The 23,003-nt window shown below is 42.3% G+C and overlaps 1 protein-coding gene across 1 annotated transcript in view; it reads right to left on the reverse strand.

Annotated features, from left to right (window-relative positions):
• BAZ2A (bromodomain adjacent to zinc finger domain 2A) overlaps nucleotides 1-23,003 on the reverse strand; it is a 145,465-nt gene that overhangs the window by 86,595 nt on the left and 35,867 nt on the right. The gene's annotated exons all lie outside the window — the stretch shown is intronic.

Consider the following 23,003-nt stretch of genomic DNA (forward strand, 5'->3'; position numbering starts at 1 on the left):
AAATGACTCAAAGTGGTAAAGCTTGGATCAGTATGATAGCTGTGCAAGTAGTATTCTGAAAAGCAGAAGTCTTCCTCTCCACTGCTTAGCACATCCCTACCATTAAAGAACAAGCCTTGTATTTTTACCAATCAATACAAGGCTTCTTCTGAATGGCTGAGGTGGGGGGGGGGGTGCAGATGATGTCACTATCTGCACCTGGGCCAGATGAAGCCTTGTATTCATTAATAAATAAAATACCAAGGTGTCTTCTAAATGGCAGAGATGCACTAAAACCAACTCAATCTATACCCAGTAGCAGACCAAACACAGAGCTGCTTACCATATGTAGCAAATGTTACTAAAGTCTATTACAGCTACTCCAGTGGCCAGACTGTTCTGGCCTGGAAAAAATTTGTTTAGGCCACCTTGGCCCAAACTAACTTTTAATCTCCAAACATGGAAAGGTTTCTTCACAGTGAGAGCTGTGAAAATGTGGAATAGACTCCCTCAAGAGTTGGTTCTGGCCAGCTCAGTGGATTGCTTTAAAAAAGGCCTGGATTATTTCTTAGATACAAAGAATATAACTGAATACTAACATTTCTAAGTAAAGTTGATCCAGGGAATATCCGATTGCCTCTCGGGGGGGATCAGAAAGAAATTTTTTTCCATGAAGGAGCAAATTGGATCATGCTTTGCACCATTCACACATCATAGCATGGCTCGCGCATGCACAGTGGGAAACCGGCTGTGAAACCACAACAGTCACAGCCGGCATCCCAAAGAAAACATGTTGGAGCCAAGGACCGTGCTGGATCTCTGCACAGGTAAGTGTCCTATTATTAAAAAAGTCGGGAGCTACAGGATTTGTATCAAAAACAAAACACAGAAGAAGCTCTTGACTTCCTGAAATACAGATCCCATAAAAACTTGCATGTTGATGACATAAACAACCATTATCCTTTATATATACAGTGCTGCCATATCGTACAGAACACAGAATAGTATGAGATTATTATACAATGTAGTGTTCAGTCAATGTAACAACTAACAAAAACATGCTACTCATACCTTTATGCTTTTGGACTTTGGGAGGAAGTATTCAGATTATTCCTACGCATGACACATTTGTATGTAATTACAATTAAAACACAATCCCTAAAATGTATAAAGCGTTGTAAATACTCTTGATAGGAATCTGTTTTGCAGTAGTGAGACAAATGGTGGAAATTGTGACAGATTTATGTGTTGGCAAGGTGTATACGAGTGTCGCCACTCTGACAGAGCTGTCGCAAGCATCTCACTTGTGAAGTGGAGAAGCTATTTGGAGAAGTTGGCAGTTAATAGAATGGTAACAAAATTTCAGCTCCACAGGAACTAAAATTACAAACTAAATTACAAATATTGGCATAAAACCGTCTTAAAAGGTGAGACACAATGATTACACGTGACATAATTAACAATTTACTCCAATACATCCACCGATATGTGAGCTTGCTCCCGAGCTGCCTCTGTCTATGGGACACACAGAGTGTGGCTCAGTCTGGCCCCTCACTCCCTCCTCACTGGCTATGACTGACAGCAGCGGGAGCCAGTGAAGAGGGACAATGAAGAGGGAGAGACCAAGGAGAACCGAGGCTCCCATGCACAGCGCTAGATCGTGATGGGGCTCAGGAAAGTAGTGGGGGGCTGGGGGAGATGCACATTGAACAGGGTGGATAAAGTCGATTTAAAAAAAAAAAAAAAAAAAAAAAAAAAAAAAAGAATATATATATATAAATAAATATTTTTTTTATTTTTAGCAAATTTATTTTAATAAAATGCTTTTGGAGTAAAAATCTATCTAAAGATAGTAAAGATAGTTTTCTATTTAAAATACATTAATAATTTAGTTTATTCAGCATAGCTTAGTTATGTAGCATGAGGCTGTATATTCTGCAATATTTACATTTTTGGTAAACTCACTCAATGAATCCAAGCTCTGCAAGCTGAGATAACATGCACTGCATTGATGCATTCACACAACTTCACAGTAAGCATGTAAAAAACCATGATATAGAATAATCTGAGTAGTTCAACTATGTGTGATTAACCTAAAATCGGTTCAACAGCGGGTCAGAGGAGGAGCCACAGCAGGACAGAGGTGACAGTTTAAGAATTATGATTTAAATCAAATCCACCCTGACACTTAAGAACCACTTTAAACCACTGAAGAACTGCACCGCATTCTTGTTCAAATCACGTGATTTCTGTGTGGTGCAATTTGAGCCATATATTTTGTATGGCTCAAATCGCACCGCATCAAAAAAGTGCAGGACCCTTTTTAAGTCTGCACCAGTATCGGATTGCATGGTTGTGAACACCCATGCGATCTAACTGATTTCACGGTGTCGTTACCTTAAAATACACACCCGCAGTGGTTTGTATGAATGGGGTGCGATTATAATGTGGTGTGGAAATCGCACAGAAACCAGTGTGAATTCCAAATTGCATCAGTGTGAACCCAGGCTAAATGTCAAAGCTTAAAATGTTAGTTCACTTTGTCAGTGCCCATGTAGCTGGTCCAGTGGTCCATGGATTTGAAATCCCAGCTTTTCTGTGTACAAATATGGGAAGGACCACAGCTATTCTAAGTGGTCAGTGTCTACACAGTGAATTACTCTGGTGCCTCCCACAAACACTACACAGAGAAAAGGGAGAAGAGTGGGGATTTCAAAACCCTGGACTGCTGGGGTGACTGCAGGTACTGACAGCTCATTGTACAGTGGGAACTTGAATGCAGGGAGGGCATGGTTGTCTGGTGTTAACTTCCTCTTCCGATCACCTAGGCGATTTCAGCAGAAGTGGGAGCGGGTACCTGTCAAATTTGGGTACCCACTCTCCCCCTGCTCCCAAAAGTTGCCAATCCTTAACAGGGAACGGGGGACGAAGTCTTAAAGCAGAACTTCCCCTTTTGGGTGGAGCTCCACTTTACGTTAACCTTTGGGAAGGTGTTACCTGTTTAACCCATTTTTAGGGTGGAACATGTAACATGTACACAATGCTGTAGCTGCTGCCTGATTCCTCCCCCCTCCCACGTGAAAGAAGTACAGGGAGAAGTTCCCCGAACTAAATGTCACCTTTTTAAAACCAGCATGGCCGTGCAGGGTTCTGCCTACACGGCCACATTAATTCATTCACAGGGTTCTGTGAATGAATAAACTACAAGTCCCGACAGCCATAGCGGCTGTCGGCTTGTAGTTCTCAATGAACTACCATGATGCTGTGGAGCGCTGTAGTAGTTCATTCAATCTTCCTGTCAGTATATCTGCTTGTCCTTACATCCTGTACAGGCATATATACTGACAGGTCTGCAGGAGACCTGCATGGCACCAGCTGGTGCAATGCTTTACAGGATCCTGCAACCAAAAATAATAAATGCACATTTTTTTACCTGCAAAAAAAAAAAAGTGCATTATTTTTGGTCAAAAGATTTAAACCCAAGACTGAAAAGGTATAGCAATCAGATGTGGTGGCTTTGGCTTTTTCTCCCCTCTATGTTGTTCCCTGGTGCTCTGAACAGTAACACACCTCCTATAGTAGAGTGTCCCCCCTCTGGATGAAGGAGCAGAAGCACCTTTGGACAGCATCATTGTCAGTCTGGGGAAGGGGAGTGTTCGATGGACATGACTAACAAATTGAAGCCAAACTCCAGGTAACAAAGCAAAAGTATTATTTTCTTTTGGGATAAAGGTTTTACATAAATAATCACTGTAAGCACCCTGTCTGCGGTGAATGATGTATCTCATCCCTCCAAGTGCTACATCTGCAGGACAGCTTCTTCTTTTGAAAAACCACAGACTTAGGTAAGCCATACATTATGCAAATTTCTTTCTATTGCCTGATTCCCCCATCAACACAGTCAATGTTGATGAGGGAATCCCTCCCAAAGCACTATTGTGTTCTGCTGGGGAGGAGCTTTGCCCACCTTCAAAACACAAATGATCACTGCTGGAGACTATAGCCACTGGCAGTGATTGCACAAAAAAAAACAACACACACAACAACAAGCTGGTTGTCCTGAGGTTGATCAATCATTCAGGACAATCAGCTTACCCAAAGATTGATCAGAATTCAACTGGTTCTTGCTGAACTGGCTGAATTGAAGAAAAAAAAAAACTGAATAGATTCCCCCATTCCTTGCAATTAAGGTGGATTGAGGAATGCCACCCTCTGCGGTATTGTGTTCAGACTGAATGAGGAAAGAAAAAACAGAGGGCGCACATGCTGAGTAACAGTCCGTAATAGGGAGTATAGACATCCAAAAGGCTGACGCGTTTCGAGGACTTGCCTCTTCCTCAGAGTGGCTCTGAGGAAGAGGCAAGTTACTCAGCGCGGTGTTGACCCAGCTGTTCTTTATGATGTGCCTTGACTATATTGTCGTCGTTTGTGAGTACAACACATACTTTATTTTTTATTAAACATTTTTTATGGTAATGCACTAGGCCTGTGCGCCCTCTGTTTTGTCTTTCCTCATTCAGTATATTTGGATTTCCTGGTCCATTTGAGGGCAGCAAGGTGTGCATGTTCCAGGACATTCCTTATGTGGTTGTAGCCTGCATCGAGTCCATCCCCAAGCGCAGGAGCATTTGTGTTTATTGTGTTCAGACTGCAGGGGCTCCTCCGCAGTCAAATTTTACCGATCTGCAGTGCTGATCACAAACAAATTTTACAAGAAACCCCTTTCTGAGAAGTTGATAATCATATTGACTTCTTACACATGGGAATGGCCATAGGTGGATTAAAATTTGTCCGGTCTCTGCTAAACTGCCCGAATCTTTGGCCAGATCAACAGGTGAAAAAGGAAAGAAAGCCTGATACTTTCACGGTTAGAAAATCAGTTTGAAAAAGCATTCGATACACTTGATCGTTCAGTTTTTGAAAAATTAGAGGGCTAATTTCATTTATCGAAATGTAAATTATTTATGGCAAAAAAAAAAAAAACAACCCGTCATGTTGGATTTTGTGACCCTAAATGATTTTCTAAACATTAGTAGTGGAACTGATCGAGAACAGTTAAAGACAACCTATAGCACATGAGCTTTTTAAAATATAACCCCATAAGTGTAATCAATTAAAAATGTAACATTTATTATATTATCGATTAATAATGTCAATAATTGGGGGATGAATATTGATGCAATGATGTCATTATGGCATGCATGATTGACTTTACAAATCCAACTGTTTTTTAAAGAGGTTTTCTAACCGTGTATAGCCAGCATAAGATTCCATGCGCACTGGCAGGAAAAAAAAACATTTCCCTTTGCAGAAATAAATGCTCATTTTGAGAGGTTTTTTTGTACCAGAGTGGAGGAGCGATTAGCATATTTTCGGCTAGAAAACTGCTCTCAAAAACACAAAACAGGAGGGTTTATTTCTTCCTCTAAACCAGGAATCTAAAAACTATGGCCCTCCAGGTGTTGAGGAACTGCAAATCCCATGAGGACTTGCAAGACTGACAGCCACAACTCCCAGAGGCATGATAGGACTTGTAGTACTTTAACAGCTGGAGGGCCATGGTTTGGAGACCCTTGCTCTAACGCTGATCTCTAAGGGCCAGTTAACACCACAAAAATACTGCGTTCTAGTTCTGTGCTGTACAGGAAAGATTCAGCATGTTCTACTTTTTTTCTGGAATGCATTGGTGTGAACTATGCCATTGACAACCATGTAACGCATGTGGTGTGAACTAACCCTAAACGTCCTAATGTGTATGGACACATAGGATAACACGATGGAAAGGTTTCTTCACAGTAAGAGCTGTGAAAATGTGGAATAGTCTCCTTCAAGAGTTGGTTCTGGCCAGCTCAGGCTTTAAAAAAAGGCCTGGATTCTTTCCTAGATACACAGAATATAACTGGACATTAACATTTATAGGCAAAGTTGATCCAGGGCAGATCCGGCTGTCTCTTGGGGGATCAGGATGGAATTTTTTCCCCTGCAGAAGCAAACAAAATCATGCTTTGCTGGGCTTTTTTCCTTCCTCTGGATCAACTGCAGGTTTAGGATAACAACAGGGATGTGCAATTCATATCACCAGACGCCCAGGACATGCAGTTCTGGGTATCGGGCAGGTGGTTTTTATTTACATTTAGCACTGCTGCTTGGGTTTAGTTTGTTTTTTTGGGGGTTTTTTTGCGGAGTGAACACCAGTGAACTTATTTATGCTGCTGTCCGGTGCAGGCAGTCCACTCTCCGGCAGCCTCTCACTAGCTCTGCGGCTCCCTCAGCCCATCCACTCCGCTCGTTGGCCCCGTTCAGTCCCAGCCACTCCCACACTTCTCTTACACTCCTCCTTGGACACACTGACAAGCTGCCCTTCCCGACACCTCAGCATTCGTTCTCTCCATTTGTATCCCTCAGTCTGCATACACTCTGCTGCAGAACACACACACAGCGGGCGGCCTCAGGACCCAGACCACCATACAAGCCATATCAATGGCAACACACATCAAACTCTGTCCTATTACTGTTTATCTACTCCACACACAGCACTGTACTTTGTGATTGCTGAGCGTAAGGATAATCAGAGGTGGCAGGACACCCTCCGCCACCCCCCACGCTCGGCAGGACACCCTCCGCCACCCCCCACGCTCGGCAGGACACCCTCCGCCACCCCCCACGCTCGGCAGGACACCCTCCGCCACCCCCTACGCTCGGCAGGACACCCTCCGCCACCCCCTACGCTCGGCAGGACACCCTCCGCCACCCCCTACGCTCGGCAGGACACCCTCCGCCACCCCCTACGCTCGGCAGGACACCTTCCGCCACCCCCTACGCTCGGCAGGACACCTCTGTAGGGATTATCAGAGTTGTGATTGCTGAGTGTAAAGATAGTCAGCCTTAATTAAACATGGTTTTGGTTAAAATTATTTTTTTATAACAAGTAGATTGGGACTGATTTAGTCCCTTGGACAAGTAGTTTAAAAAAAAATTCCACACCCTTTATAATTTTTCTTCACTTTCATGGTTGAACTAGAAAGACTTGTCTTTTTTCAGCCAGACCATGTAACATTGAGCTGCTGGTACAGACAAAAGTCCTATAGAAGCAGTGTGTACATGGATCCTAAAGAAAAGGAAAACTAATGCAGCCACCAATTGTAAGGCGCAATATAAAAGGTTTGCTTTTGGGCCAAGTATAAATTCTTCCAGAAGGCCCAAAATACTGACTCTGGTAAGTCAGATGGCTGCCAAGGTTAGCAGAAAGTTTGTGTGTGATGGACAAAGCCCCAGAGCTGCCTTGTGTAGGGAAAAGTGCAGCTATAGGGAACAATGGAGGAGGTTGCAGGCTCTGCTCCATTTGCTGCTGAAGTGTGATGGTGTGATTCATCCACATTACAGAAAGTATTGAATGATAAAATGGTGAAGATGGGGGGGTGCAGAGGATCGTGTGTGATGGGAGGGCTCCGGGTCCAGCTTTCCACACACAGCATCCTGCACAGCTCTGGATCAGCAGAACTTTTCCGTGTTCATTGTAGAGGAGATATACAAGGCCGGGACAATGAGTGGTGTGTTGGAGCTGAGCCCTCACAGGAAGAGGCTGGCTGGATGGAGGAGCCCAGCTCTACTCCAATTAATGAGTGTGATTCGGATTATTAACAAGGAGGCCATTTCATCTCAGCCTGGGCCTGTCTCCTCACACAGGAGCCTTCTTATCGCCTACCAGCTCCCACCCCCGGCTCTCCCCCCCTCCATACTACACTCCCTCCCGTCACCCCGACCCCCAGAAGTTAATAAGATGGTGAATGACCCCCGGCGAGGTGCCCTGACTCGGGCCGGCCCCGCACAGCCGCCGCTTGGACTGACCTGTACTCACCTGGGCCGGAGCTGAAGGAAGGCAGAGGAGCGGAGCGGGCCTGTTCTCACATGGTGTCCCCGGCCTGGCCTGAGCAGGAGGGAGCAGGACGAGGCCGCGGCTCCGGGGCTGGCAGGCTGAGCGTGTGTGAGCGAGCCAGGCAGGAAGTACGGAGGAGGCCGCCGGGTCCTAGAGGTAGCACCGCCTAACTTCTCCCCCGCTGTCCCACACACGGCGCTGCCGGAGACGAGGTGCGCTGGAGACGTTTCCTAGGGAGACCAATCACCAATCTTCTTCAATAGGCTCTAAAAATCAAACGGGAGAGCCCATTGGTCGTTGGTTGTCCCCACTCCACTTCTGTGCCCGGGGATTTAATGCATGGTATCACTGTGCGATATTACTGGAGAGAAGGGGGGCCATAGGAATACATAGAGGAGTGTGTGTCATAGAATGTACCGCACGGGGACACACAGGGGTCCCTCCTACAGGAAGACACAGATCACAACTAGGCAGCTCATTGAAACTTTACAACCACCCACCTAATATTCAGCAGGTCCCCCTTTTTCTGGTACCAAAACGTTTTTTTTATTGAATCATCAAATCACACAAGTAATGCCTGGTACACACACGATGAGAACGCCCGGATCTAGCCTATCCGATCTGGGGGTACAGTCAAGACAAAATGTCAGGGGACATAATGTGAGTCTCTGACAGTCTGTCACACAATGTCACAACCTGGCAAACACTATTATGTACTACCCCTCGGTCACAGTCACAGATGTCATTCCGACTTGCGGTGCGACTTGCAAGACATCTGTGGCTTGCAAAACACAGATGTCTATGCAAGTCATACCTGAAGTAGTGCATGACCCAGTCGGAATCGCACCGATATGACTGCTTTAATTCCGGACAATAGGCCATGCGATTTGCAACTTGCATGGCATGGCCGGTGTGACCGGGCACTTAGGCTGTTATTAAATTAGGGTGATTAAACAGACGGTGCCACCTGACGTCCCTATCGGAGTCCCCCTTTACATCAGGAGACCTCATGGGGCAGCACAGCAGCTAAATGGTTAGCACTTCCGCCTGGCAGTACTAGGGTCATTGGTTCAATTCCCAACCACAGCACCACCTGCCTGGAGTTTGCATGTTCGCCCTGTGCCTGTGTGGGTTTCCTCCGGGTACTCCGGTTTCCCCCCACACTCCAAAGACATGCTGGTAGGGTAATTGGCTCCTGTCTAAATTGGCCCTAGTATGTGCATGTATGAATGTAAGTTAGGGACTTTAGATTGTACACCCTTTGAGGGTTAGGGACTGATGTGAATGTACAATATGTATGTAAAGCTCTGCGTAAATTGACAGAGCTATATAAGTACCTGAAATAAATAAATCAGAGTCCCTCTTTACATCATGACTACTCCCCCTTGACATGGTAGTAAACCCGTTTTTTTTATTTTACCTACAGGTAAGCCTATAATAAATCTCACCTGTAGGTACAATGAATATCTCCTAAACATGTACCATTTAGGAGATATACTCTCTTTCCTAAAGCCAGCGCATGTGCTCTGAAGGAATGGTATACCCGTGCCATTCCTTCACAGCTGTATGTTGTGGCCCTGGACTCCCGCCCGCATGAATGAGAGTGACGTCATTGCAGCCCGGCCTGTCAACTGGCCGGAGATCACCAACCCAGAAAGAAGACCGGGTGAAGATGGAAGCTTCTGCAGCGGCGACAGTGTGCTCCTGGAGGGCTTCGCTTTAAGGTACGTTTTACATAATGTTCTAGTATGCGATGCGTACTAGCACATTATGACGTTACCTTGAAGGGGACTTTTTTTTTTTCTTGTTGTTTACTACCGCTTTACCAGTGTTCCCATCGGAGTGCCCCCTTTGATCAGGCGTCCCCATCACAGTGCTCTCCTACATCAGGTGTCCCCATCAGTGTGCCTCCTTACATCAACTGGGGAGAATGTCACCAGCACACCGAGGATCACCAATATGGGTCCAAACGTTTTAATAAACGATCACATAGTTACAGCAGGGCCTTACTGTAATTATGTGATCATTTATTAAAACGTTTGGAAACATATTGGTGATCCTCGGTGTGCTGGTGACATTCTCCCTTGCTGATTCTGTTTGGTTCCAGCCGATGGTCGCTGCAGCACCCACTTATACACACAGCCATTTTTAAATGCAGAAACGTGTGTGTTTGGATTGTACACTTGCATCCTTACGTCAACTGTGCACATCAGAGTGGCTCATGGATCAGTGGATGCACTCTGAGACCTTGGGGTGCACAACTAAAATCTGGGGGTGCACGGCCCACCCCAGCAACCCCTTGATCCAGCCCTGGATGAGAATATCAGATGGTCTGGTTTTTTTTTGTACATGCTAGTCTCATATAAAAAATGAATAGGTTACTAGAGTTACAAAAATTATCGTAAGACAGAATAGATCTTCGGAAGTGATGTATTGTAATGTATTCTTTCATTTCATGTACAGTCTTGGTCACTCAAATTTTTTTGTACACATACTAATTCCACAAAAAATGTTCATTCTGTTATCTTAAAGTGTTACTAAACCCAGGACCCTGCATTCACTATATCTGGTCTCCCACAGTACACACAACATGGAAGTGCAATTAGTTTAGTAAATATAAACTGCTAAATAACTTTTCTCATCAGCAGTATATAGCAGTCTTGTGACCTTTATCAGTGTCCAGCAGAGCACTCGTTAAAGCTTGTAGGAAGAGTTTTAATTCCCCTGATTGTCCTATGAGGCTGCATGACCCCTGACTCTCTGGATAGGACCAATTGGCCCTGTGCTGATCACATGCACCCTCCCAAAGCAAAGAAAAACTCTAGCAATATACACCAAACTGAGCATGTGCAGCTTGCCCCCAAGGCTCTTTTCTATCAGGAGATGGATTGGGGATTGTGGAAGAAGGGTAGGATCAGAACCAAACAGTCTTTTTACACAGTGTGGAAGATTAACAACTTAGGGTCCACAGTGAGTATAACAAGCATGCTGTACTGCATATACAGACTGATTTTACTGTTGAGGGTTTAGCAACACTTTAAAGTGTTACTAAACCCAGGACCCTGCATTCACTATATCTGGTCTCCCACAGTACACAGAACATGGAAATGCAATATTTTAGTAACTAATAAACTGCTAAATACTTTTTCTCATCAGCAGTATATAGCAGTCTTGTGACTTCTATCAGTGTCCAGCAGAGCACTGGTTAGAGCTTGTAGGAGATTTCATTCCCCCCTGATTGTCCTATGAGGCTGCATGACCCCTGACCCTCTGTCTGGACAGTGTTGATTGGCCCTGTGCTGATCACATGCATCCTCCCAAAGAAAACAAAACACTCTAGCAATACACACCAAACTGAGCATGTGCAGCTTGCCCCCAAGGCTCTGTTCTATCAGGAGATGGATTGGGTACAGTAGAAGAAGGGGAGGATCAGAGAAGACAGGATCAAACAGCCTTTTTACACAATACGGAAGATTAACCCCTTCTGTTCCACAGTGAGCATAACAAGCATGCATTACTGCATATACAGACTGATTTTATTGTTGTTGGTTTAGTAACACTTTAAGAGAAACATTTTCATGCTTGTCCCTTTTTATACTTTAACATCAACTGTCATGATCCGCTCTCGAAAGCAGTGTACTAATGATCAAATTATTGGATGATTGCTCCAATTGCATTTTTTCATCCGATTTTCTCATCGTGTGTACCAGGCATAAGTATTAATGTATGCAGAATAGACTGAAAAAACTCAAGGTGGAGAAAATGCCACAGTATACCCACACGGGAGTTTTCCTGTCAAAATTAAGAGCACAGGTAGAAACCTTGAGTAAATATATGCACGATGAAAGATTGCCTAAGACAACATAAATGCAGAGGCAAACATTTAAATGCGAGGGATCATATAATATTATCCTATGATTTACAGCCAGGCATAGGAGCGATCAATAATAACAGTTCTTTCTTGCTGATCCACTGCTCTGATTGGCCCTGCTGTCACATCCATTCACAAAACACAGTGTGCAGGTAAAGTGTTACTCTTCCCACCAGTGCTTACAAAGAACTGCATAGACACAATAGTTCCTTCCTAAGTCTTTTACATGATACAGGCAGATGAAGTAGGCAGAGTCTTCTGCGTACTTGGCGCAGGTTCAGATAAAGAACACAATATGAAGAATTTAAGAACAAAGAAGCATTTGACAACAAACAATTTTTTATGATGACAGAGCTTCATTACACTTATGAACAGAGCTCACAGTTCTTCCAATAAAATATTGTGACAACACAGAGGTCATTAGGCCTACTTGGGGAACTGTAAGTAGCTTGCACCAACTGACAGCCTCAACTTCAGCATCCACTGAATTGTTGCAGCACCTCCTGTTTCCACCTCTAGAATCCCTAGGGAGTTATTTGCTAAAACTGAAGATTGCAAAATGTGGTGCAGCTCTGCACAGAAACCAGTCAGCTTTCAGGTTTTATTGCCAAAACTTAATTGAACAAGGTGAAGTTAGAAGCTGATTGGCTACCATGCACAGCTGCACCAGATTCTGAGTGCTTCAGTTTTTGTAAATCTCCCCCATAGTATCACCCAGGGGCGGACTGACCATTTGGAAACTCGGGCACTGCCCGAGGGCCCGGGGTCAGTAGGGGGCCCCATGAGATGCCCCTGGTACCTTTTTCATAGGCTTTTTTGAGTTTGGGCAAGGACACAGTGGCCCCATGATCCCCTATTGCCCGGGGGCCCCATGAGTTGTCAGTCCGCCCCTGGTATCACCTGACATTAAATCAAAGGAAAAGTCTGCACTCACAGTTAACTCATACAGCAGCAATCATACAAAGGATCATATACAAACCTAACAGACTAAATGATTGAATAAGTAGATGTAGCACTTATTAGTAGAATATGTAATTCAGAAGATGTATCCTAAAATAGAAACATACAGTATAATTCATTAATAACTGCCCACATAGAAGAAAAATATATTTGAAATCTATTTCAAAAATATTCTTCCCAAATATATCCCAAAAAATCTGAAGAATATATTTTTAAAAAATATATTTTTAAAAATATATTTTTTAAAATATATTCTTCAGATTTTTTTTTTCACCAATAAAAAAGTAATTTTAACATATATTTTTACATATATTTGTAAATGCAGTCCAAAAATGTAGATTTGTATTTTTAAAGAAATACAGTATATTTGAAATGTATTTTTAAAAATATTTTTCATATATGTTGTAATAAAAATGCATTTCAACATACAGTGTATATATATATATATATATATATATATATATATATATATATTTATTTATTTATTGAAATATATTTTGAAATATATTGAATATGGCCAAAATTGTAACATTTCAAATATATATTAATATATTTGGGAAGAATATTTTTAAAATATATGTTTCAAATATATTTTTCTTCCATATGGGTGTATTGCTTACTGTAGTATAAACCACTTAGTACACTAGTATAAACTCTACAGTCGTGATGTGTCTGATAGAGTCTTTGAAAGTACGTTGACAGTGACCACTATGTGGGAGATACATCTTAGAATACATCTTGGTAACTATATTCTTTTTAAATGCTACATCTACTTGTATCATTTTATCCTTAGACATTTCCACCAAAGCACAAATATATAATGTCCACACTTTAGCTGCTCAACTGTCCACACTATAGCTTCTTCCAGGCAGCAATAAAACAGTCACAACTCCTAGTTCTTCAGGATTAATAGTAGCCCCAGCTGCAGTATTTCCAGCACATTCTACCCAGCTGCCTTTCCTACATGTCCCCACACTACACAGAATTCTTACAATATTCATAAAGATCTATGCAGCATAGTAAAAATAGGGGGATTGGCAAACGGAAGATAACAATTGTCAGCATAAAGGAGCAATACAGTCATTCACATACATACTTATTATTAATATTATGATTATACAGGATTTATATAGCACCAACAGTTTGCACAGCGCTTTACAGCACGAGGCCAAACAGTTACAATACAATTTAATAAAGGAAGAATCAGAGGGCCCAGCTCGTTAGCGCTTACAATCTAAAAGGGGAGGGTCAAGTGATACAAAAGGTAGGAACTGTGGGGGATGAGCTGATGGCAGGGGCGGACTGACCATTTGGAAACTCGTGCACTGCCCGATGGCCCGGGGTCAGTAGGGGGCCCCATGAGATGCCCTTGGTACCTTTTTCATAGGCTTTTTTGAGTTTGGGCAAGGACACAGGGGCCCCATGATCCCCTATTGCCCGGGGGCCCCATGAGTTGTCAGTCCGCCCCTGGCTGATGGAGAAAATACAAGTACAGTTGTTACATGGAGGCAGGATATATATATGTATATATGTATGTGTATATATATATAAATATATATGCTATATGGTTACAGCAATATTCAATTTCATTCCAGAGATTAGCGCCCTCTCAGTCCATTGAGAACTTCAAGCCTGGATGATGCAGTCGTGCTGTTTTTAAAATGTGACGGTGGGTGTGGGGAGGTGATCCCTCTCCTGCTATCACAGTGGAAGGGGTGAGGGGGATGAGCAGGACAACAAATGGAACATGTTACACCTAAATATGAGTGTTACATGTAACATGTTCCATAGGTGATCTTATCCTTTAACACATTTGTATTAACCAGTAAATATACTGCGGTGGGGCGACACGTGCAGGCTGAATTACATGTATGTTTAACCCTGCTCTGGGTTAAGTCGCATGATAACTATGTAAGCATCCTGTCATGAATGGCTTTCCATTCATGAACAACTTGCTTACTGTTTTGATCTGTGTTTGGCCCACAGCAATCACATGGTACCTGGCTACCTGTACCATGTGATTAGCTGTAGCCAATCACAGATCACAACCAAAAGAAAGCTGTCCATGAATGGTTAACCATTCATGACAGCTAAAACTATTGCTTATACAGTGACCTTCACTGTGTAAGCAATACCAGTGAAAGAAAATCCCTGATCACCCTCCAGAGTAGTACCATGTCACTATGGCAACACTGAGCTTCTCTGATGACAGGATGTTAAAAAATAGTAAAAAAAATAAAGAAAAAAAAATTGTTAAAAGAAATTTCTCCATTTTCCAAAAATTTGTCCAACAAAGAAAATAATACAGCGCTTCTGCCTTATTGTGTCAGAAAATTACAACTTCAAAAAGCTTGCCATGCCTCTTATACCTCAGACTGTCTACTTTCCAAAAAGGGGTCATTTGAAGGGTATTAGTACTTTCCTGGTATTTTAACCACTTGAGCTCCAGAGGATTTACCCCCCTTAATGACCAGGCCTCTTTTTGCTACTCGGCGCTGCACTAATTGAACTGATAATTGCGCAGTCATGCAATGCTGCACCCAAACGAAATTTACGTCCTTTTTTTCACACAAATAGAGCTTTCTTTCGGTGGTATTTGATCACCTGTGCGCTTTTTATTTTTCACGCTATAAACAAAAAAAGGCCAAAAATTTTGAAGAAAAACAATATTTTTTACTTTCAGCTATAAAAAATATTTAGTAAACTCAAAGTTGGTTATAAATTTAGGCCAAAATGTATTCTGCTCCATGTTTTTGGTAAAAAAAATCCAATAAGTGTATATTGATTGCTTTGTGTGGAAGTTATAGCGTCTACAAACTATGGTATAAATACTGCAATTTACGCCATTTTTCTGCTATACAGCGCTGCGCTAGTTTAACGGACAATTGCGCGGTCATGCAATACGGTACATAAATGAAATTTACATCCTTTTTTTCCCCACAAATTGAGCTTTCTTTCGGTGGTATTTGATCGCCTGTGCAGTTTTTATTTTTTGCGCTATAAAAAAAAAGGCTGACAATTTTGAGGGAAAAAAAACAATATTTTGGACTTTTTGCTATAAAACATGTCCAGTAAAAAAAAATGCAAAAATCAAATTTAGTCATAAATTTCTGCCAAAATGCATTCTGCGACATGTCTTTGGTAAAAAAAAACCCAATACGTGTAAATTAATTGGTTTACGTGAAAGTTATAGCGTTTACAAAGGGAGGGAAAGATACTGGGATTTTTAATTTTTATTTATACTAATAATGGCGCCGATCAGCGACATATAGCGGCAATCAGCGACATATGACAGCGACCAGCGACTTATGGCGGGACTGCGGGACTGAGGCGGACATTTTGACACTGGGGGGGAGCTGACTTGGGGTCACTGACATCCCCAGTGACACCAATACAGTGATCAGTGAAAAAAAAACACTGAAACTGTACTAATGTCACTGGGGAGGAAGGGGTTAACATTTTTAGTGTTCACTGTGTGAGGGGAGTGTTTTACTAAGGGGCGGGGGTGTGTACTGAACGGGGGGGAAGGAGGGGGGAGCTGATCGAGGGAGAGAAACTGTATTCTCCCTCTGCAGCTTGGCGGCGAACTGTCACAGAGCAGGCTGTGTGTAAACAATGCAGCCCTGCTCTGTTTCAGTGTTCACCGCTCATCGCGGGAAAACGGCCGGTAAAAACCGGCCGTGACCCGGCGGCGGGGACCCGCTGCTGACACCCGCGGGACAGGTAGGGCGGGCGCGTGCCTCGCGCGCGCCCCCTGCCTGTTTTGTAGGCACACGTTTTAAAATGTGCTTTTGCCTACGAGCGCCGCCCTGCCACCGTTTATATGCGGTGGCTTGCAGCATGTGGTTAAGGGCTGCAAGAAATGAGACAGGCCTTTAGTACATCAGGATTGATTAGTTTTCAAATATATACTTTGTATACTCTATACTAGTTCTCCACACTTTTCAAACAAAGGGCCATTTTACTGTCCTTCTGACTTTAGAGGGGCCGGATTCTAGCCAGTGGGGGTAGAAAATATCTTGGGCCTAGTATCAGTGAGAATTTAACATGGCCTCAGGGTTGGTGGTCAGTAGGAGTAGTGCCTCATTATTGATATTAGTATGAGAAATAGTACCCCATCATTGGTATCAGTGGAAGAGGAAAAATGCCCCATTGTTGGTGTTATGGAAGAAATAGTGCTTCATATCATTGGAAGGAATAGTGTTCGAAGGGCTGGATAAGGGCTATCAAAGGGCCGCACTGGTTCTCGGGCCACAGTTTGGAGACCCCGCTCTATACGTTCACACAAACCAATTAATATACACTTTGAGATTTTTTTTTACTGAAGACATGTAGCAGAATAAATTTTGACCTAAATTTATGAAGAAATTTGATTTCCTAATTTTATTGGATATGTTTTATAACCGCAAGTAGAAAATATGTGCTTTTTTTCAAAATGTTCGTTTTTATAATACAAAATTAAAAAAAACCCAGTGGTGATCAAATACCAGCTCTATTTGTTAAAAACAAAATTAAATTTCATTTGGGTACAGTGTTGCATGAGCGCGCAATTGCCATTTAAAGTAGCACAGCGCTAAATAAAAAAAAATGCCCTGGTCATGATGGGGTAAAACCTTCCGGAGCTCAAGTGATAAATGTGTGTATTTTATATCTTCTTAAAAGTCAGCTTTAAGGATTAACTTTTGTTTGCAGAAAAATGACCTGATTCATTGATTTGATTTAATATTAACTTTTCTAATGTGTTAAACCTATGGGAAAAAGTGAGACATTTTAAACTTTTTATACATCTTGTCGAATTATACATTATACAGTATATAACTATTAGTTAACAGAATTGTTACCAGTTTCTCAGTATATTGCACTGGAATTGACCTAGCCATTTTATGTTTTCTTCCAATGATCAGATTTTCCAATTTAAAACAGTAAAATAATACTTTCAATATTATTCCAATATAACTCTGTAGGTTCTTGACTATTGTGCCTAAATTATTTAAAAATTTTCTTTTTGCCATATGAAGTATTGTTAGGAAATTTCCTCTCCTGTTCTGGGTGACATCTGAAACATTTCGATTTCTGCCCCCTTTCTATACTGTGATAACGGTCCTCAGGCCATAAAGTGATACATTCTAAAATGTTTTGATAATTATGAATTGGGCGTTTAGGCACAAATAATATACAGTACAGTATGTCTTGTTGAGCCTGCTGCTTGAGTAACAACCAGTGAACATGATAAGTCAGGATAGCCCAACCTAAAATAAAAATGTAAAAAAAAATTAAATTGTCAGTCTGCCAATTACATTAATGTCACATGTACACACCATAGTACAGGTGTGGGCCTCTTAACCTACATAGACCATAGCATAAAAAAGAAGAAAAAAAAAAAAGAAGAACAGAGGTTACCCGTGAAAGGAAAACAGAAAAGGTAAACTGAGGCTCTGTGCAACATGTTCTTTTTTAATTTTGATTAGAGTAAGGGAGGCTTATAACCCCATCATTTTATTATATCTGTATCCCATTGGGGAGATTTCCTCTCACTTCTTGTTCCATAACCAAAACAGAACGTGTGTGGAAACCCATGTAAAATGAGGAAATCCCTGTGTGCCACCAGTACTAGTGTGTAAAAACCTGATAACACACCTACTCCAATGGCAAACAAGGCAACATGCAAGGATTGTACCATTCATGGCTACCTCATTGTGTACTCTTGAAAGCAAAAAGACATTTCTTCCTTGTTCATTGATGGACACAAACAGTCCCTCAGTGGACTCCAAGAAAATTATTTTATGATAAGTATAAGAAATTCTATTTTCTTTTTTTCATCTGTTGAGGAATGTCAGTACACCCAAAAGCAGTCTAATGGAGGAGTGGACAACACAGTAACAACTGCTGGCAGGCCCCAAGAAATGCACTGGGGACTGATTGAAGCCCAGGAGTTGCCTGACAGACCAACATCTGAGCCTGAAACCAGAAGTGGAACCCCCTACAAGACATGGGAACCTGTCAACATGACCAACTGGAGGGCAGAGAGAATAAACCTGATGCTCAAGACCAGGACAGAGCATGTCACCACCAGTAGGAAATTATTCCATATGGAAGTATGGCACTCCAAAGTCAACCTTAGAAAAGGTAGATCTGGAAAGCTATATAAGGACCAGCTCAAAGAGAAGTGTGATGAGGAATCTTGATTGAAGTAAATGGAAGAGAACCCAAGGAAAAAGAAAATCAAAGGAAAAAGGCTAGTAAAATTTTGGGTAGACTGTTCTCAGCAGAATTTAAAAAAAATATGTCCATCCTCCTATGACACAAGCAAAAAAACTGAGACATGACAAATATAGGCATGAGGACTAACCCTGAAGAATAAGTATCAAAAGAGTTAGGTTCACAAATGCCACTTTGCTCTGTCAGATGAGCTACATGAGAGACAATAGAAGATCCTGGACCTTCTGGGAATGGGCAGATGTCTGCTTGCCTGTTCTCACAGAGAAATCTACTTGTCTATGGCTAGCCTACCTATAATCTACTCAACACAATGAAAGTGATCATATTTTGGGACTGACCCTATATCAGCAACAACCACAATCCACACAACTTAGTTTCATTCCTCTTCTTTACAAAGTCAGCTTCCTTCCCTTTGGAATGCCCACTCTGTAACAAACTCACCTCTCTCCACGACCTCTTTTGCTAACTCCTTTAATCTACTTGCCGTTACTGAAACCTGGCTCCATGATTCAGACAATTCTTCTCCTGCTTCCCTCTCCCATGGCAGCCCTCTTTGGATTCACACTCCCAGATTTAGTGGACAGAAGGAGGTGGAATGGGAATCCTTTTATTCCCAGATAGCACCTTTCAGGTACATCAGCCTCCTCCCTCTCATTCACTCCTCTCTTTTGAAGCACATTGCATTTGTCTATTTTATCCAGTTTCTTTAAGAACTGCTGTGATCTACCAGTCCCCTGGACCGTTATCAACCTTCCTTGATGACTTCTTTGCCTGTCTGCCTTACTTCCTCTCTTCTGAAATTCCCACAATCATTCTTGGAGACTTCAACATCCCTGTTAATAGTAACACTCCTACTACTTCTAAACTTCTAAGTCTAACCCCCTCTTTTGACCTGAAGCAATGGATACATGCTTCTACTCACTCTGATGACAACACACTTGACCTTGTATTTTCCTTCCTATGCAACCTCTATAACAGTCCTTTTCCTCTCTCTGATCGCTACCTTATTGGCTTCGCTCTCTCCCTGTCCTATACCTCCCCTTCCTCCAACCATTTAACAGTTGTCCACAGAAACCTCCACCACCTTAAACCTTCTCTACTCTGCTACTGACCAAGTCTATGACAAAATCTCACCCTTGTCCTGCCCCAACCTAGCCACACCTGACTACAACAGTTCACTGTCATCCGTCCTAGACACGCTTGCCCCCCTCACTACACACAGAATCAGGCCCTGACCCCTACAACCTTGGCAAACAGATGACACCAGAAGTCTAAAAAACTTAGTCACGCTCTTGAGCGCCTGTGGCATAAAAGATTTCAACCAATATAAATCTGCCCTCCAAATATACTATTCCTAGATCCACGCTGAAAAGCATTTATCACTCTATCATTCTCATTAACATCTTCTCAACATGTCCCCATCAACTCTTGCCTTCAACTCTCTATTTCATCCTCCACTGCCTTCATGCACTACCTCAAACACTGCCCATGAGATTGCCAATTACTTCAAAAATAAGATTGATACAATTTGTGATGAGATGTCCGCTGTATAGCTCTCCCCCCCCCCCCCACTTGTCACTCCATGTCCACAGGTACACTCATTACTCCCCTCATTAAACCCCATGACTATAGGTGAGTGTTGCTTGACTTTTTTTTTAACTGCCACTTAACCAACTGCCCCCTGGACTCTGTTCCCTCTCAAATGCTACAATCACCCTCTGGCTCTATCCTACAATCTCTAACTCACATCTTCAATCTCTCCCTCTCTTCTGGCATCTTCCCCAACTCTCTAAAACATGCACTAGTCACTAGTACTGAAAAAGGTCTCACTGGACCCCAACAATCTTAACATTCTACACCCCATCTCACTGCTCCCCTTTTCCTCCAATCTCCTTGAGCATCTAGTATACAATCTACTGAGCAACCATCTCACTGAAAATAACCTTCTTGATCTACTAACGGCTAACATCAATGGACACTATTCTGTACTCCTAGACCTTTCTGCTGCCTTTGATACAGTAGACCACCCCCTCCTTTTGGTCTCCATGAATGTACTCTTCACTGGTTCTCATCCAATTTATCCCACCCCACTTTTAGTGTCAATTACAATTTTACTTCCTCCTCTCCTTTTCCTTTCTCTGTCGGGGTCCTCCAAGGTTCTGTTCTTGGACCTCTCTTATTCTAAATCTACACCACTTCCCTGGGTCAGCTGATAGCCTCCCATGGCTTCCAATACAATTTCTACACTGATGACACCCAAAGCTATCTGTTTACCCCTCAGTTTATGCTATCAGTGACCACACACGCATAACTACTTTACTAACAGAACTATCAGCCTGGATGTCACACCACTTCTTCACTCAAATTCAGTCTATCCAAAACCAACCTCATAATATTTCCTCTCCTATGGGCCTCTTCCCCTGAATTCTTGTTCAAGATTGATGGCAAAACTATCAACCCGTCCCCACATGCCAAGGTGCTAGCCCCACATCCAATCCTGCTTCGAATTCACTCCCTTGTTATGGGCCTCGACTACTGCAACTCCCTGCTCACTAGCTAGAATGATGCTACCAGGCTCATCCACCTTACCAACCATTCAGTGTCTGCCACTCTTCTCTGCTAGTCTCTCCACTGGCTTCCTACAAATTAAATTCAAAATACCAACAACAGCATACAAAGCCACCCGCAACTCGACCCCAAGCTATATCACTAACCTAGTCTTAAATACCAACCAAACGTTCTCTTAGTTCCTCCCAAGACCTCCTGCTCTCTAGCTCCCTTGTCACTTCCTCCCATGCTTGCCTCCAGGAGTTTTCCCAAGTCCCTCCCATCCTATGGAATTCCCTGCCTAACCCAATCTGTCTGACTGTCTCCTACTCTGTCCACTTTTAGATTATCCCTTTAAACCCATCTTTTCAGAGAAGCCTATCCTGCCCCAACCTAATAACTGTACTGTATTTTCTCCATCAGCTCATCCCTCACAGTTATTACCTTTTGTATCACTTGACCCTCCCTTTTATATTGTAAGCTGGGCCCTCTGATTCCACCTGTATTGAATTGTATTGTAACTGTTCTTTCTGCCCTCATGTTGTAAAGCGCTGCACAAACTGTTAATTTACTATATAAATCCTGTATAATAATAATAATAATATTACTAGAGAATTCTACTTTCTAGGGAATCATATACACTGCACACTGTACTTCATTCTAACATTCTTTCTAAAGAAACATGCTTGAGTGAATGTGCTAAATAATAAAGTAAATTATCAGTTAGTGAATGGAAAATCAAAACAATCATTTCCATGTATACTTGTCAATGTAAGTGATATTCAATATTTTATATAAGCTATGATTTGGATTCTAAGTATTATGAATCCTAATGGTCCAATAAGGTCTCATATACGGTACTTACAGTATCTTTTCTGAGTATCTGTACTGCAAATTCCCAAATCAGCTATTTTAAACGGATCTTGTATAAATTGTATATATGGCATTGAAACTACCCGAAATGCATGCAGTCTTCCTTTAATTGCAATTGTGCATGCTTGCATCATCCCTTGTAACTCACTCACTGCAATGCAGCATTCATATTTAATGTACAGTTTGGCTTAAATGGCTTACTTGACATTCCTACATGTACTTGAGGAACGTCACATTTTTTTTACAATAACTAGACTCTCTACATTTTACCCCTTTATTATTAATTCAAGTATTCATATATACAGTATTTACAAACTATATTTAGGTTGTTTGGTTTACACTCCACCCAAAATGATTTTCTCTATTTTTTCACCACTATTCCCACATCACAAATGTTACAGGCCATGTTTGGCCAAAGTATCCACTACAGGGGTGCAGGATATAAAAATACTGTATTGGGAAATTCCCCAAAAGGGGAATTTCGGCTTTGAAGCTCCTTCCCCTGCTCCCCATTAAGGATTGGCACCTTTGGGGAGCAGGGGGCAGCGGGTACCCGGTTTTCACAGGCACCCACTTCCGCTGCAATTGCCTAGGCCAGGGGTAGGCAACCTGCGGCTCTCCAGCTGTTGCAGGACTACAAGTTCCATCATGCTTCTGCAAGTCATAGCTGTAACTGTC

Source organism: Staurois parvus, unplaced genomic scaffold (genome assembly GCF_062004578.1).
Source record: "Staurois parvus isolate SC_StPar_1 unplaced genomic scaffold, SC_StPar_1.0 ptg000017l, whole genome shotgun sequence".
Taxonomy (NCBI): Eukaryota; Metazoa; Chordata; class Amphibia; order Anura; family Ranidae; genus Staurois; species Staurois parvus.